General features: G+C 36.1%; 1 pseudogene; it reads right to left on the bottom strand.

The window, feature by feature from the left end:
- Positions 1 to 9,779: 9,779 nt before the first annotated feature.
- Positions 9,780 to 10,534, bottom strand: LOC113620226 (lipopolysaccharide-induced tumor necrosis factor-alpha factor homolog pseudogene; annotated as a pseudogene).
- Positions 10,535 to 17,746: the final 7,212 nt, after the last annotated feature.

Genomic DNA, 17,746 nt, shown 5'->3' with positions numbered 1-17,746 from the left:
AAAACATTGGGCTTTGTGGATTGAGAATTCTGTAAAGCTGGGAGAGATATCTAATAAAATGGAAAACAATATCAAGACTGAAAAAACGTTGGGTAGTCTGAAATGATAAACCAATTTTAAAGATTGTACTTAATAGGGATAACAATAAAGTCTTGATTTAAGAATTAAAAAGTTTGTTTCACAAGTAAAATGAAGGAGAAAACCAAGACCTGGATAGACTAATGCTTGTTAAAATTAAAAAAAAAGAAGTGAGGGGGCGCTGAGTGGTATTAACGTGACTTAATATAAGTAAATAACATGATTGCAATCAAAAGCTAGAGACACTAGTGCAAATATTAATTGAAGTTGACATTTAAGTAAAAGTCAGCTAAATCTCCTCTGTACTACCATAGCATTAACTTCATTGTTTTGGTTCAAAACCCTGTCTTTTAAAGACAGTATCAGGTACATATCTGGAGAAAGAAAATTGAGATGGAGAGGCTCTGGAAATATAGCAACAGTTGAAAGAACTGAGGATATTCAATGTGGAACAACAACAAAAAATTCAGTGAGAGGTGCAATGTTTATTGGAAGGGGTGAAGGATGGATTGTTTTCAGACTTTTGGAGGGCTCCCTGGTAGAAGAGCAGGTGACATTCTGCACTCCTCCAAATAGAAAAAGCAAGAGTATAAACTGTGTGAGGGTAGAAACCATGTCTTAAACATTTTTGCATTTGTGGTAAGTCCAATTACACTGGAGGTGTTATTTGATGCTCATTGAGGTATGTAACTGATGCTCCAGGAAGACAGATGCCAACATTATATAGGGAAGAACTGTACAAGACGTGAAACAAGAGTCTTTCAATATATTGAGTGTCTTATCATTGGAAAGGTCCCAACTGTGAAGACAGTAGGGTGTAGTGGTTCAAATTAAGAACATAGGCTCTGGGATGAGGCTGACCTGGGTTCAAATTTCAGCTCCGTGAATTAGGTGTGTGACCTCAGACAAATTACTTAACCGCTTGTGGTCTTAGTTTCTGCCCATAAATTATGAATAATGGTAATTAGCTTTCAGTTTTGGTGTGATGTTTAAGTTGAGAGAATGTTTGTGAAGAGTTAGGACAGTGTCAGGAACAATAGTAAACATTCAATAATTCATAATTATTATGTTGGCAGAAATTGTTTTACAGTCTTCCAAAAATGTTGTGGAAGGGATTCTTGCATTGGATGAGAAGTTGAATAAATGATCCCTTGGTCTTGCTCAATTCAAAAATTCTCTGATTCTGTGATTTTTCAGCACTATTCTTTTTTATATCCTTAGCATTTTACAAATGTCTCTGGAATTGCACTTATCTCACTAAACTGAAAGCATTAAATTAAAGCAAACCTCAATCTCCTTAGTAGAAAGGATGATCTCTTCTTCATCTTCACACCTCCAAGTACCTTGCACACTGGCTGACGTAGAGTCAATAACACTATATTCATTGTATAAATGAATGAATGATCAAACAATTAAATATTTAATTTATCTCAAAACGTAGACCATATCTGCCATCTTTCAATGAAAATTTCAAGTACAAATGCTTGATACAATCTGCTTGATCAAGGTATGCTTCCTGTAACCCCAGCTAAGAAAAGCAAATGATAAAAACTGTAATTTACTTATCTCTAACCTCAGCCATTTAAGAAACCAGCACGGGCTTCCCTGGTGGCGCAGTGGTTGAGAGTCCGCCTGCTGATGCAGGGGACACGGGTTTCTGCCCCGGTCCGGGAAGATCCCACATGCTGCGGAGCGACTGGGCCTGTGAGCCATGGCCTCTGAGCCTGCGCGTCCCGCCACGGGAGAGGCCACAACAGTGAGAGGCCCGCGTACCGCAAAAAAAAAAAAGAAACCAACACTTACTTGTTGAGCACCCAGGTGTTTTTCATACATAATCTCATTTGATCTGTTCATGCAACTATGAAGTAAGTATTATTTTACCTAATTTGTAGATAAAGAAATTGAGTCTCTAAGAACTTAAAAATATTCAAGTCACACAGCTATTAGGTGATAAATATGGGATTTGAACCTCAGTCTGTTTTATCCAAATACTAAGCTGTCCCTTTTTAAATATTTTTAATTGCAAAAGCAACATGATACGTGTTTATTTTGAAAAATTTGAGCAGTTAGAAATGCACAGACTAAAATACTGAAGCCCCCTTATAGATAATTTTTCTCCCCCTATTCCCTGCATTAATATTCTCCAATCTATAAGAAATCATCTGTGAAAGCATCCTATTACATGCTGTTCTATGCATTTGAATGCTTATATGGTAAAATATACAAACATAAGATTTCTAAGATAAATATAATGTATAATGTAATAATGTAATATTAAAATTAGCTTTAAAAATAAATATGGCAACTTTTTTCATTTCATGATATACCTTGAAGTTCTTGCCATGTCAATACAAACAGATCTATCTTAATTGTGATGAAAACATAAAAACTTGTTAATAGTGCAAATTTACATGCTATAATTTATGAAATAATTCTACCATTGTTGGGCATTTAAGTAGCTTCAGATTTCTTCTATTAGAAACAATATTACAATAAATACCTTTGTGCACATATGCAAATATTTCTATAGGTTGGATTCTTAGAAGTATAGTTTTGGGGTCAGAAAGTATGAATATTTTTAATTTTCATAGATATCACCCTATTGTCCACCAAACCACTGTACAGGTTTACATTTCCACAAACTTAGCACTTGTATATACACATCAACACTGAATAGTATCAATTTTCAAAATATATTGATGATCTGATGAATGATTTTATTCACTTTCATATTATTTTATTATATTATTTTATCATTATATTTTACCATTATTATAATTTTCACTTCCATACTTATTATAGATAAGATGTCTTTTTAATATGCATTTTGCCCTTTTCATATGCCTTCTGTGCCTGATGATATCCTATGTTCATTTGAAAAATATAGATTGTCTTTTTCTTATTGAATCATTGGAACTCTTTATAAATTAATTTATCTTTTGTTATATATGTGGTAAATATCTTCTCCACGTCTATCGTTTGTCTTTTAACTTTCTTCACTTACAGAATTTACTATGTAGATTAACTGGTCAATCTATGTCGTTTTAGAAAATCTTTTCACACCCACGATTACAAAAATATTGCCCCATGACTCCAGCATGTTACAGTTTTGTTTTTCTGTTCTTATAATCTTAATCCATCTGGAATTTATTTTTGTACATGGTGTGAGAAAGGAGTATAATTATTTCCTCCCAAGTGGAGACATTTTTCCAAAATTAAATCTAAAATAATCAATTATTTCCAACTGATTTGCAATACTAAATTCATTATACTCTAATCCTCATGTGTATATAGGTGGTTTCAGACTTTGCATTCTTTATTGTGCTCCATTCTGTACTCTACTCTTTGTATTCTATTCTTGTGCCAATACCACACTGTTTTTGTCAATGTATCAGTATAATCGTTTTGAGATATGATGAGGAGTTAAGCTTCATCTAGTCTTATTTTTTAAATAATGTCCTCTTATAGATAAACTTTAGTATCAGTTATCCAGTTAAAAAAGAAAAGGCCATTTTGTTTTGGACTACTACAAATTTGTATATTATTATATAGAGAATCAAATTTTACCATATTGAGGCTTTTCATATAAGAATGTGATGTGTCTCCATCTTTTCCACGTCTTATAAAGTATTTTAGTAAAATTTCTAAATATCATCATATAGGTTTTATATATTTCATTGCTTATTTATTCTAGATACATTATGAATTTTTAAAAATTTATTTTGTTGAAGTATAGTTGATTTACAATGTTGTGTTAATTTCTATACACAGCAAAGTGATTCAGGTATACATATATATGTATACATTCTTTTTTCATATTCTTTTCCAGTATGGTTTATCACAGAGTATTGAATATAGTCCCCTGTCCTATACAGTAGGACCTTGTATCCATTCTATATACAATAGTTTGCACCTGCTAATCCCAAACTCCCAATCCATCCCTCCCCCGTTATGATTTTTTTTAATTAATTAATTTAGTTTTGGCTGCATTGGGTCTTTGTTGCTGTGCGCGGGCCTTCTCTAGTTGTGGCGAGCAGGGGCTACTCTTCATTGCGGTGCCCGGGCTTCTCATTGCAGTGGCTTCTCTTGTTGTGGAGCACGGGCTCTAGGCATGCGGGCTTCAGTAGTTGTGGCTTGCAGGCTCTAGAGCACAGGGTCAGTAGTTGCGGCGCACGGGCTTAGTTGCTCCGTGGCATGTGGGATCTTCCCGGACCAGGGCTTGAACCCGTGTCCCTTGCATTGGCAGGTGGATTCTTAACCACCGCACCCCCAGAGAAGTCCCATGATTTTTTTTTTTAACTTTTCATTTGAGTGATTGGGATCTTCTATCCCCATCACATTTTCTACTTGGTATAGTGACATACTCTGCAAGTCATCTACCAAGTAGCTCTCTGATCACTTCTCCCTTGCTAACAGAATCCTACTTTTACTTGGGGTCAGCAATGTGCCCATTCCCAGAGGATGAATCATCCATCTTTGGTCTAAACCAGTCATGGCAATCCAAATGGTTGTGACTTTTGCTACGCTCACATTCCCTGGCACCCTTGCCACCAAGACTGACCATATTACCTAGTATTACATAATGTGTGATAGGGAAATTATGATACTTTTTACTCCTTGATACAAGTAAAGCCCCTTTGCTTCTGCTCTCCTTTCTTCCTATTTTCATGGCTGATGAGCAGGAATGACACCTGACTGGGATAACCATAATGTGGCCATGAGGCCACAAATATGAAGAGGAAAAAGCAAGAACTTGAGATGATGGGGCAGAAGGAAGAAAACTGCCTAGGTCCTTGAAGACGTTATTGGGCCACTGAACATACCAGTCAGTCAACTGCTTTCTTCCACATTCCCTTTTTAGCAAAAAAGGTTTAAACCTCGATTAATTCAGTATCCTCTAACTGAAGCTGAATTCATCCAAATCCATTTAGATATTACTGGAGTACGGGAAAACGATTGATTTTTGTATGTTTCCCTACAGAATTCTGAGTTCTACTAATTTTTAAGAGGTTTGTTTGAGAGTTCCTAATTTGCAATTGCAAATAATGACAGTTTGCAAAACTGTCATTATTTCTAATGACATATTTCTAATACTTATTCTTACTATTTCTTTTTTTTTTTTTTTTTTTTTTTGCGGTACGCGGGCCTCTCACTGTTGTGGCCTCTCCCGTTGCGGAGCACAGGCCCCGGACGCGCAGGCTCAGCGGCCGTGGCTCACGGGCCCAGCCGCTCCGCGGCATGTGGGATCCTCCCGGACCGGGGCACGAACCCGTGTCCCCTGCATCGGCAGGCGGACTCTCAACCACTGCGCCACCAGGGAAACCCCTTACTATTTCTTGAATTATTTCAAAAGCTGAGACCTTAGTGAAATGTTGAATTGTATACGTGGATAAGAGGTATTTTCCTTTTCAATTCTTGACCTTAATGGGAATGCTTCTCATATTTCAGTAGCAAGATTCTGCTGTATTTTTTTGAAACATAACCTGATAATAATTTTTAAAAATACTATTCTAGTCATGGATTAATAAAAATTCAATTTTGTTTTTCTTTTTTAAAATCAGAAATAGGTATTAAATTTTATCAACTACAGTTTGGCGTCTATCAAGTTTATCACATCGTAATTCTACTGTGTTCAGTTAATGTAATGCATTATTATCAATAGATATCCTGGTTTTGAGCATCCTTGCTTTTCTAGGATAACCTTATTTACTCATGGTGAGTCCTTTCTTTCATATGCTGTTGGATTTTATATAAAACATTTTATACTGGAACTTTGCATCTATATTTACAAGTCATATTCTTATAAAATTTGATGTATTTGGTTTTCTTTGCTGGATTGTGGGCTGACAGAGTAACACTAGACACAAAGAATGAGTATAAACTCTTTAAATAGCCTAGGACTTTTACTTTTATGTTTAAAATTTCTGCATATAATGAGTTTAAAGATAAATACATACATATATTTTATAAACAGGAATTACCAGTTTCTATAAGGTGTACTAGAATTTCCCTAGTACTCTAGTGTGGGGTTTGGGGATCTAGCTATGTTTTTCTTTTCATGTGATAATTGGTCATATTTCTTTTCTTCTTCCTTTTGAGTCAATTTTCATTACTATATAGGTTTTTGGAAAATTAGACTTTTCACCTGAAAATTTTAATTTTATTGATACAACATTCTTTTTTTTTTTTTGGCTGCACAGTGAGGCATGCGGGATCTTAGTTCCCCAACCAGGAACTGAAACCGTGCCCCCTGCAGTGGAAGCATGGAGTCCTAACCACTGGACTGCCAGGGAATTCCCTATAATATTCTTATAACTTTAAAATCTCTTCTGTGTCTGTAGTTATATCTCTTTCCTTATCTTAATAGTATGCATTTGTGTTTTGTTTTTCATCTGACTTCTCTGATTTTTTGTTGATAGTTTAATTGGTAAAGTTTACTTGTTAATTTTCATAGAATTCTGCTTTAGCACTCAATGCTTTCTACTTAAAAAAATTATTTTTAGCTCTTTCAATTGAGTATTTGTGGATTTTAAATATTTTGTTTTCTAACTAATACATTTAGTGATATTAATTTCTATTTGACTACAACTGGGTCATATCACGTAAGTTTCGATATCTTGTATTCTCTCTATTGTTGCTATTTAAAATAGTCTATATTTCAGTTTGGTTTTCTTTTTAACCAAAAGTTATTATGAAAGTTTTATAGTATATAGTTTGTGTATGTGTATGTTTCGGTCCTTTGGAGTTTATTTATAGTTTTATTGCATTCTGATCTGTATTCTGCTTTCAATATTTATTGAGTTTTTAGAGCTTTTATTTTTTTGGCTGAATGACTGGCCAATTTTTGTAAATGTTCTATGGGTACTGGAAAAGAATATCAGGAACACAGTTCTATACATATATCTATGACCAAGTTTAATGAATACGTATTCAATTCCTCTATATCCTTGTGTATTTGGGGGCCACTTAATTTGTCATTTTTGTTGAGGCATGTCAAAAATCTACAATTATCATTATAGTTTTGTAAACTATTTTTTTGTAAATATGACAGATTATACTTCATATATTTTAAAGCTGTATTATCAGGTACAAAAAATGGTAAATTATTCCTTTTAACAACTAAAATTTTTTTTCAATTTAGTATTTTTGGTCTTGAATTTTATTTTGTCTACTTTTACCATGTTTCCTCCTTCTTTCTTTTTGATAGTACTTACCTGATTTCTGATTACTCCTTTTGATTTTCAAAAATTCTGGTCACTTACTTTTATTTATGACCTATTTAAATCGCTGTTTGCCTTTTCTGTTTCTTAGACTATCATGTTGTTTAACACTTCTTTCCACAAACTGACAGATTCTGTGACCCTCAGATTAAAAAAAGGATATAGAGGAATTGTACAAACCATTTAATAAATTTGATTAAAGTTTATGGTTATTTCTTTCGTTTATTTGTATGAGAGTTCCTATATCTTAATAGAGAAACTTCATCCATTAACATTTATTCTGAAAATGGACATGAATATATTAACCAAACAGCTTTATTTCTGACATCTTATTTCTAACATTGCCTTTGTGTCTTCTCTTTTCATTTCTTCTTGTTTGTTTATACCTTTTTTCTTATATTTTTCTTTTACTGCATTAATTGAATTTTCTTGTTCCTCTTTGCTTTACGAATTTTGAAGTCACTGCTCTACTACCTTAACTGATTTTTTTTGGTCTTTTTAAAAAAATTTTACTGAAGTACAGTTGATTAACTGATTTCTTTTTTTTTTTTTAATATTTATCTATTTGGTTGCACCAGGTCTTAGTTGTGGCAGGTGGGCTTCTTAGTTGCAGCTCGAGGGCTCCTTAGTTGTGGCTTGTGGCATGTATGTGGTATCTAGTTCCCTAACCAGGGCTCGAACCCGTGTCCCTTGTATTGGCAGGCGGACTCTTAACCACTGCGCCACCAGGGAAGTCCCGATTAACTGATTTTTTAGTGAGATGAAACAAAGTTGAATGGTGAAGAGTAGTGTAAGAGGCTAGACTCAGAGTACTGAACCTAACTATATTAAGGAAAAAGCTGATGTAAAGTTTTGAATGAATTTTTAATCCACTAATGTGCCTATAATTTTGTGAAATGATAAAGCCACCATTTGGGGGCATGAGCTAGACAGTAACCTGTGCACTTCTTGAGAGAATTTGGACTGAGTTATGTATAGAGAAATTTCACTCAAATATTTAATAAAATCTAAACAATACTGTGATCTTTTTCAGTTTAAAGGGGTAAACCTGATAATAAAAGAGTATGTAAGAACCAAGAATAAAACTGACACACATCTCCTAATGTAGACAGATAAATGGAAACAAATGGATAGTCTAGAACATTATGTCACTACATACAAAATTGTAGTGTGCAGTAAAGGTGACCTTTCAATTACTTGGGTAAAGGAAGGATGCTTTTTTTTTTTTCAGAGTGAACAAAAGACTTTATTTTGAAAAGCAGATAACACCGAAGTACTATGTAGTATCCATAGTCATTGCAAAAAATATTACTGGAACTTTCGAAACATCAAATGAATAAGCCGAATCAATGGGTTATGACTATAATTTTCAACCAATATACAGACTTTCGATCAAGGCCTAGGCTTGATTTCTACGTAATATTATTCACATGCATTCCCTGTGCCTACTTAGTATCAAAACGGGAGCTCTTGAAAGTCGAGCCCGGCTTTGTCTTGATTTCAAAGATGACACAGCAGCGAACCGAGAACTCTGGCTTGCTGCTTCAGTCCTAGAAATCATGTCTTCAGATGTTATACAACAAATTGATTTCTGAAAAATAAAATCCAGACTTCAGACGCCTTTGAAACAGCCAGGTTCCCACACTTTTCAGCACCGTGGTACTCAGACGTGCTCAAACACGCTTTCCTTTGCCTTTCCAAATATCCCCCAGGAACCCGAAAGGGGACCCTCTTTAAGAGTTCCACTATGGAGGTCTTTAGGAACCACACTAAACCCAAGTGAAGGCAGTGGATGAAATTATGCCCATGACTTTTTCTGTTAAGGCAAAAAAAAAAAAAAAAAAAAAGTGAGAGTGCATTGGCAAATGGGAAAATGATACCAGTCATACGGATAAGGAAAACGGTTCTATAAATCCCTCCTTTCAAAATTATGTTCAAAGGTGTTTAAGACCAAAAGGAGGTCACAAAAACTGTTAATACAAACAATTCCTCTACCAAAAATAAAAGCCCTTCGTAGAAAGTGGCTGAGGATCTGGTCCAAAGAAGGCGGATCAGCGTAAAGATCCAGCCTTCTATTCCTAGCCTGCGTTTTTGACCTCATGGCTTTGTGTCTGATGGGTGTGAATAACCCCTCCCTGTACTTAAAAACGAATTAAGAAATTAAAGTGAATTTGTGTGCTATTTAAAAGCCTGCAGTTGCAGAATCTGAGAGCCAAGCCCTTAGACTGTAAGGCAAGATTTTTGTCATCAGAAGTGGAAACAGATGGCTATGACGGTAGGCACTAAAGGTTGGTTCAGCCGTACTGGGGCCAGAACAGCTTCAAAAATGAGGCAATCTGGGGCTTCTCAGTTTGAGACCACCAAGAGAAAGGCCCACTGAGGCAAAAAAAAAAAAAAAAAGAAGCCAGCCAGGGGCAAATCACCAGAAGATACTCAGACAGGACAATGGTCACAGCTGAATGGGATGACTTGGGGTCACAGACGGGGAGGCAGGAAACCCTTGAACCAGCGCTCAAGGAGAATGTCTTTGCATGTCCTGTGCACGACACCAAGCAGCAATTTCTGGGGTTCGGAGGTGTGTTATTTTTGCGATATTTCCCCCCCAAAAGAAGACACGAAGGTAGAGACCCTGGAGAGATGAGCCCACCAAAATGGAGCCTTCACCAGGGGCGGGGCTGGGTGAGAGTCGGAAAGGCCTTCCTGCAGCACACCGCTCCCTTCAGGTCTGGCTGAGTCCTACAAACGTTTGTAGGTGCCCAGGAGAGCTTTGCAGTTGGGACAGTAGAGGTCCACATCCTGCAAGGCGTCCACACAGAAAGGGATGAAGCAGCAGCCCGCCATGCACCCCAACAGGCACAGGTTCCGGCAGGAGGGCCAGGTGAGGGCGCCGGCATTATAGGACAGCTGAGTCACGATCATCTTGTTGCAGGAAGGACAACACATCTGGACCGGGCGGTCGAAAACGGAGATGGACTGCTGCACGCGGACTGTCTGCACAGCAATTGCATTGGCATTGGGGACGGGCACTGGCTGGGTGTAGTACGCAGGCGGATTCATGCCCTTCCCATCCGGGCCCATCATGAGCCCCGTGGCCGGCCCAGGCATGGGTGCCGGAAGTGTGGGGTAATAACTGTTAACAGAAACTGTCTCTTCATAAGACGGGGGTGCGGTCGGCACCGAGGAAGGTCCCGCAGACGCCTGGTAGGATCCTGGAGCAGACATTTTTACCGCCGCCGGCGCAGCCAGTCGAGCCGGGAGGTCTCAGGAAGGATGCTTTCTAAATAATGCTGAGACGATTTAGTTAATGATTTGGAAAACAATTAAGTTTAAACCCTGCCTCATATCACATATTAAAAAATAAATTGTACATAGTTTGTAGAGTTAAATGTGAAAATAAAAATCTTGGAATTAGTAAAAACACAACAAATCATGTAAATGAATAGTCCTATTAGGGGGCTTGAAAGTATAAACTATACCAATGATAGAAAGCATAGAGAAAATGATCAATACATTTAAACATAAAAATTTTAACTTTTAAGTATCAAAAAGTATTATTATTAAAGTTAAAAGTAAATAAAAACTAAGAAAAATATTTTATTACATATTAGGAGTTAATATCCTTAATCTATAAAGTGAACATCACAAGGCAATGTAAAGATACACACACAAAATTCACATACACAAAAAAATAAGCAAAGAACATAGACTATCAAACCACAAAGGGAGAAATACAGACAAGAAACAGAGAATAATACTAATTCTCTCTGTGTTTTGGGACTAGATATTCTTTTATTTTTCTGTATTTGCTAAATAATCAGGAAATATATCTAGAGATAGATAAATGGAAACAACATATTACTATGTCGTCTTGGGAGTTTAATACTTTACAGTGAGAAAGATGATGCTATTTGGAATCAGAAGTCCTGAGTTCAAGTCCAAGCGCTCGTTGAATGATCTTGGGCAAAGTCACTGGACTGCTTTGAGCCTTGGTTTCTCCAAATATAAAACAGAAGAAATAATCTTCATGTCATAAACTGCTGTGAAGAATAGATTTTAAAAATGTACATGGGAAAGGCTTTGTGAGATCATTTACAGATGTCAGAGATTCCTATTTCTGATCCAGTGCGTTAAGGCTTTTCCCAGCCTCCGACAAAATCTGTGCATCTTCTCTTACAAATACCATATCCCTTTGCCTGATGAGGGTTTATGTTCCTGAGTTGTTGTTCAGGTGACAGTTCACCTGTGATGCCTTGGATTTTGCAGTCTCCTCAGTGGATGGGACAGGAGCATCTACTAGATCCTGACCATAGTCAAATGGAACTGTGATAACAAGCACTATTGCTTTTCTTCTTCCATGTTATATGCTTTGTCATTCAGTTCTAGTATACACAGAGTTAATTTGATAACCAAGTTGATACTATAATTCCATGTTCATGATATTTAAAAAGTCCTTACTAATTTCAAATTCAGGGCTCTGTTGTAAGTCAAATGAGAGCACCAGCCTATCTCTCTTCTCAATCATAGGAATAATTCCTTTGTGAATGCTGCATGATATAGAGTGAACACAAAAGGGCCAGAACAATGAACTTTTCTTCTTTCACATGACCCCTGATAAGTAGAATAGTGCTATGTTTCTCCATTTATATCTCTATATGAAATAAAAGCAGAATTATAATTTTCCGGGTGAAAGAAACCTTACGCCACCTTTGTTTTTTCTTTCCTGGTCCTAAGCCTATAAAAACCGTTTTAGAGTGAAAGATGAAAAGAAAAAGGTGAAGGAAAACCCTAAACATTCCCAAGGAGCAGAAGATGTTGATATATGAAGACCACAATTAGCTGTTTGGCTAATCCTCTGGGTTAGAAAAAAAGATGAACTGAAAGTCATCAAAATAATTTACAGACAGCATAAAAATTATTTACTGGTTGACTAAGCCGTTAATTATTGTTGGTCATGTAAAGTACAGTTTCTCATTTCTGGGAACCTTAGAAAGGAAGGGAGAGAGGGAGGAGGAAGAGAAGGAGGGAAGGAAAAAAGAAGGTAACTGAGTTTTTGGTTTACTACCAGCTCAAGGAAATCTCTTTTGCTAGAAGAGCGGAAATTGCCATGAAGAGGAACTGGGTAGGTCTGGATCTTCAATACCTTAGTCTGTAATTCTGGGCAAAAGATCACTTTTCCTTGAGACCATTTTCTCATCTGGAATAGATCAGTGGTTTTCAAATTGTGCTCCAACAGAACAGTGCTGATCCGGAAGCTAGACCAATGAACAATGGTGATCTCTATACAATTCACAGAAAAATGAAGTAAAATAAAATGCTCTGCATTTGCTGTAGTTTCCTTATTTACATCTATTATAACAATTCCTGCATTGTATGGATTCTTCTGAGCCTATACAACCATTTCTTGGATTTGAGATATCAATAAAAATTTTTTCTCGATTTTAAGATTTTCTTTCCTACTTTTAGAAAACCTTTGTAATGAGAACTTACTGTATAGCTCAGGGAACTCTACTCAGTGCTCTGTGGTGACCTAAATGAGAAGGAAATCCAAAAAGGGGAGGGGATATATGTACACGTATAGCTGATTCACTTTGCTGTACAGTAGAAACTAACACAACATTGTAAAGCAACTATACTCCAAGAAAAATTAATTTTAAAAAATAACAAAAAAAAATCCTTTGGCCCTACTGCCACATGCCTGGTGACTGAGTTTTAGAAAATGACAAAGTGAACTAACAGAAATAAGTAGTAATAGGAGAACTTAGATACAATTAGTCATACTTAGGTTTTTTATTTTAAATGATCACTGTTGATTTTAAAGATTTGTTTAAATATAATGAATTTCTTTTGTTATGTGTACATATTCTGGTTTTGATTTCCTGGACTAGATACCTAACTTTTTGTTTTTTTAATAATTTTACTTATTTATTTGTAAGTTTTGGCTGTGTTGGGTCTTCGTTGCTGCACTGGGGCTTTCTCTAGTTGCAGCAAGCAGGGTCTACTCTTCATGCATGGGCTTCTCATTGCCGTGGCTTCTCTTGCTGCAGAACACAGGCTCTACGCGCACGGGCTTCAGTAGTTGCGGCTCGCAGGCTCTAAAGCTCAGGCTCAGTAGTTGTGGCGCACAGGCTTAGTTGCTCTGTGACATGTGGGATCTTCCCAGACCAGGGCTTGAAGACGTGTCCCCTGCACTGGCAGGTGGATTCTTAACCACTGGGCCACTAGAGAAGTCCGATACCTAACTCTTGACTCCAAATTTAGGGCTCTTCACCTCACCTATGCCACCTCACAGTAAAGCTATAAGAACATAGAACAGGGACTTCCCTGGTGGTCCAGTGGTTAAGAATCCATGCTTCTAATGCAGGGACACAGGTTCAATCCCTGGCGGGGGAACTGAGATCCCACATGTCGTGCCCTGTGACCAAAAAAAAAAAAAAAAAGAAAAGAAAAAGGACATAGATCACAATATTAGCTAGCAGTTACAGATTTTCATGTTCCTTATATACATTTTTTAAAAAGCCTCATAACCACAACACTGTAAATCAAATACACTCCAATAAAAATTAATTTTAAAAAATCCTCAGCAATCCTATAAGTACTTAATTATACTTCTTTTACAGATGTGGAAACTGATGCATGGAGCCCAAGGTCATCACTCATAAGAGCAGGAGCTAGAAACTAGTAAGTAGATGTTCCTTGTTAGAGCTGGATTTGTCTTTATTATAAACATTGAATCAATAAATACTTAAAATATGCACCCTGAAAAACATCAGAAAGATACTAAAAAATAAACTTGTTCTGCATTCCAGACACTTAAAAGAACATGTAGGGCTTCCCTGGTGGCACAGTGGTTGAGAGTACGCCTGCCGATGCAGGGGACACGGGTTCGTGCCCCGGTCCGGGAGGATCCCACATGCCGCGCGGCGACTGGGCCCGTGAGACATGGCCGCTGAGCCTGCGCGTCCGGAGCCTGTGCTCTGCAGCGGGAGAGGCCACAACAGTGAGAGGCCCGCGTACCGAAAACAAAAAACATGTAGCCAATAAGTAACTTTTGTGACACACTGTTTTTAGCAACTTGCTGGGAAAGCACACAGGAGAGAGTATAAATAGACTCTCCTGAAAGGGCAACTCACATGAAATCTACAAGGGGTCAGTCATGGGTGATGGTTGGTGGATGCAAAGTCAAGTTAACCTTGGTGCTGGAAGTTATTACCCAAAATCTGTACTAGAAGCATTGAACTCTGGGTAAAGGCTGTTTGGGGAATCGAATGTATGCAAGGATTTCAAGGTGTGTGCATTTTCAATAATGATTAATAAAACCGCACAGTTAAAATTTTTATTTTTTACAAATTAGACAAACATTTGGTTTGGTCAGTCTTTATGATATAAAAGAAATCTTGTGCTAGCAAAGCTTATTTGGGAGTTCTAAATCTTTTTCTCTCTAATTGCAAAAGAGAGAGATTCATTGTACAAATGTTTAAAAATCTAAGAAGCCACAGTGGAAAAAAATATATAATGTACCCGTAATTACATCACCTAGAAAAAATTACATCACCTGGAAAAAACTACCGTTAACACTTTGATTATACTTTTAAAATTATTTTTCAATGCCTAGATGCACACATACCTGTTTACAAATATGAGATAGTGTTATACATATTGTTTTGAAATCGATTTTTCCCCTTATCAAAAAATCATGTAAATATTTCACTATCATTTAATATTTCTTACAGAATTTTATAGCTATATAACTTCCTATTACACAGATGAACATAATTTCTTTAACCAATCACTTGTTGTGGGGTATTAATGCCACAAGGAACTCCCTTGTACAAAAGTTTTTGGTGACAGTTATTAATATTTCCTAAGTCAATTTTTAAAAGTTAAATTCCTGGGGGGTTTCCCTGGTGGCGCAGTGGTTGAGAGTCCGCCTGCCGATGCAGGGGCACGGCTTCGTGCCCCGGTCCGGGAAGATCCCACATGCCGCGGAGCGCTTAGGCCCGTGAGCCATGGCCGCTGAGCCTGCACGCCCGGAGCCTGTGCTCGGCAACGGGAGAGGCCACAACAGTGAGAGGCCAGCGTACCGCAAAAAAAAAAAAAAAAGTAAAATTCCTGGGTTAAAGACTTCTAATACATCCAGAAAGACTGAAACTTTTCGTATTTCCACTAACAGAGAACTAGAGGGTCTATTTTTCCATATCTTCAACAACTGAGAATTATATATACTCTTAACAATTGCGAAATATAAATATACATATAGATACATATACAGTATATATTTCTGCTAATTCTTTAGGTGTAAAAGAGTATCAGAGCTTTCATTCACATATTTGATGAAGATAACCTTTTTTCATATGGGCCAAAAGAAAATTTCCTTTGGTAGTATTTGGCAATATTTTTGAGATTGTATGGAATTCTAGATTTCAAAACATAACAGTAAAAATTGGGAGAACTGGACTTTAGTCTTCTTTACACTATTAGTGTCAGAAGACCTTAGGTTAAATCATTCAATCTCTTTGGCCCTAAATTTCCTTTTGTATACAAAATGTACTCAAAATACTCACTCAAATCTTCCTGTTGTCCCTGTAAAAAGCAAATTAAATTATCTGTGAAAAACAGATACTGTGACACAGTTTTATTAGCAATATTAATAAGATCTTCAAGACATATTTATAATTACCAGACACATAAAAGTGGGTTCTATCATTTAATGTTAAAATGTTTTGAAATACTAAAACAAATATTTGACAGTTCAGTTCAAACAAAGCAGTCAACTCCATCGTGTGTGTATATATGTATATATACGTGTATATATATATACGTGTATGTATATATATACATATATACGTGTATATATGTATATACGTGGTTTATATACTTATATAACTTACATAGATCACTTATAAGTTCTACATTTCCTAAAATTTTAATAAGTCAATTTACTATTGACACGCTGGTATATTTCCTTTGAAAGTGATTTCTGAGTGTGTGCATTATGAAAAAATAATCAGTGATCATAACTTTATGTCTAGGTCTTTTACCTAGCATGAGGCCATTTTTCTATTTAATTACAAAAAATCTTTGTAAATAATTTTAAGCTGCCTGATATGTCATAGTGGAGATTTATTATTGACTAACCATTCCTCTTCTCCTAATCACAAGTTATTTTCAATTGTTTACTTTACCTCTATCATTTTTTTTGTGTAAATCTTTTCTACCATTTTTGACTGTTTCCTTAGGGTAGATTCTAAGAGGAGGAATTAAGGGAACAAAAAGTGTGAACATTTTAAGACTTCAAATATATATTGTTAAATCGTACTTAAAAGGCTTGTGCTAATGTTTAATTCCTCTAAGTATATATAATGAAAAGGCTTACTTTGGGGCTGTGCTAGCCACCACTAGACCATACAATTTTTTCTTAGTTTTTAAATTATAAAAGTGATTCCTGTCTGTACACAAAAAAATAACTCAAACTTTCTTTTTCACCTTTCTCACTCCTTACCGTTAAGAGTTTGGCATGTATAATATCAGACTAGTTTTTTAATCCAAAATCTTTTTTCTTTATTCTAATTTTAATAATATATTTATTTTGATGTGTATTATAATTTTATATATTAATAGCCCATCGGACTTGTGATTTCATTAGTCATATTACTTTTGATGGAGCTAAGATTTTTTTTAAGTTCATTTAGAAATAATATATTTTAAGTAAATAACAGTACAAGTAGTATGGAAGCATGTCAAAAAAAAAAAAAGAAATCTTGAAGGTGATATCAGAATGATAATAACTTTAGGAAACTGCGTGGAAGCATAGCTTGTAGAGCTGACTGCCTTTGACCAGCTCTGTGTTCCTGACTAGGTCACATCCCCTCTCTGGGCTTCAGTTTGAATGCAAGTAGTAGGAATCTGGAAATACTGGTCTGTCTGCTAGACGGGATACCTCAAAAAATAGACAATCCTTCAGTTGAGTCTTTCTTACGAATTTTGGTTAATCTAATCATAGTTGATCTAACACAGCTCTTTCTTCCTAAAAAGATCTTCTCTAGTTAGAATTTCATGTTAAATTATGAGTTAAGGCAAGACACTGGCTTTAAATTATTTTAACACAATATTACTTCCTACTAACTCTGTTGTATGAACAAAAATGTTCAAATTAATCATAGCCTCCTTATTGGCCAAAGTCCTGTATTGCTTTTGAGTGAGTAAAAATCTAAAGTTCTATATAAATCCAAATAATGGCATTTTAAAGCTAGTGGTTCCTGCAGTAGATCAGGCATTTAGACTTTGACTCATCTTCTCTTATTCATCTTTGTATCCCTGGTATTCAGCTGAGTACGGCATATTGTAGATGCTAAACAAATATTCAATGGTTAATGGACATTCCACATGAATGGTCCATTATTACAGTAACTAGTTTGATAGAACTGTAAATTTAACTTCTACCTATGGGC

This window comes from Aethalodelphis obliquidens, unplaced genomic scaffold (assembly GCF_003676395.1).
Source record: "Aethalodelphis obliquidens isolate GAN/ISIS:26980383/991018 unplaced genomic scaffold, ASM367639v1 scaffold7, whole genome shotgun sequence".
NCBI lineage: Eukaryota > Metazoa > Chordata > Mammalia > Artiodactyla > Delphinidae > Aethalodelphis > Aethalodelphis obliquidens.
The sequence above is the reverse complement of the archived record's forward strand: the minus strand, read 5'-3'. Positions and strand labels throughout refer to the sequence as shown.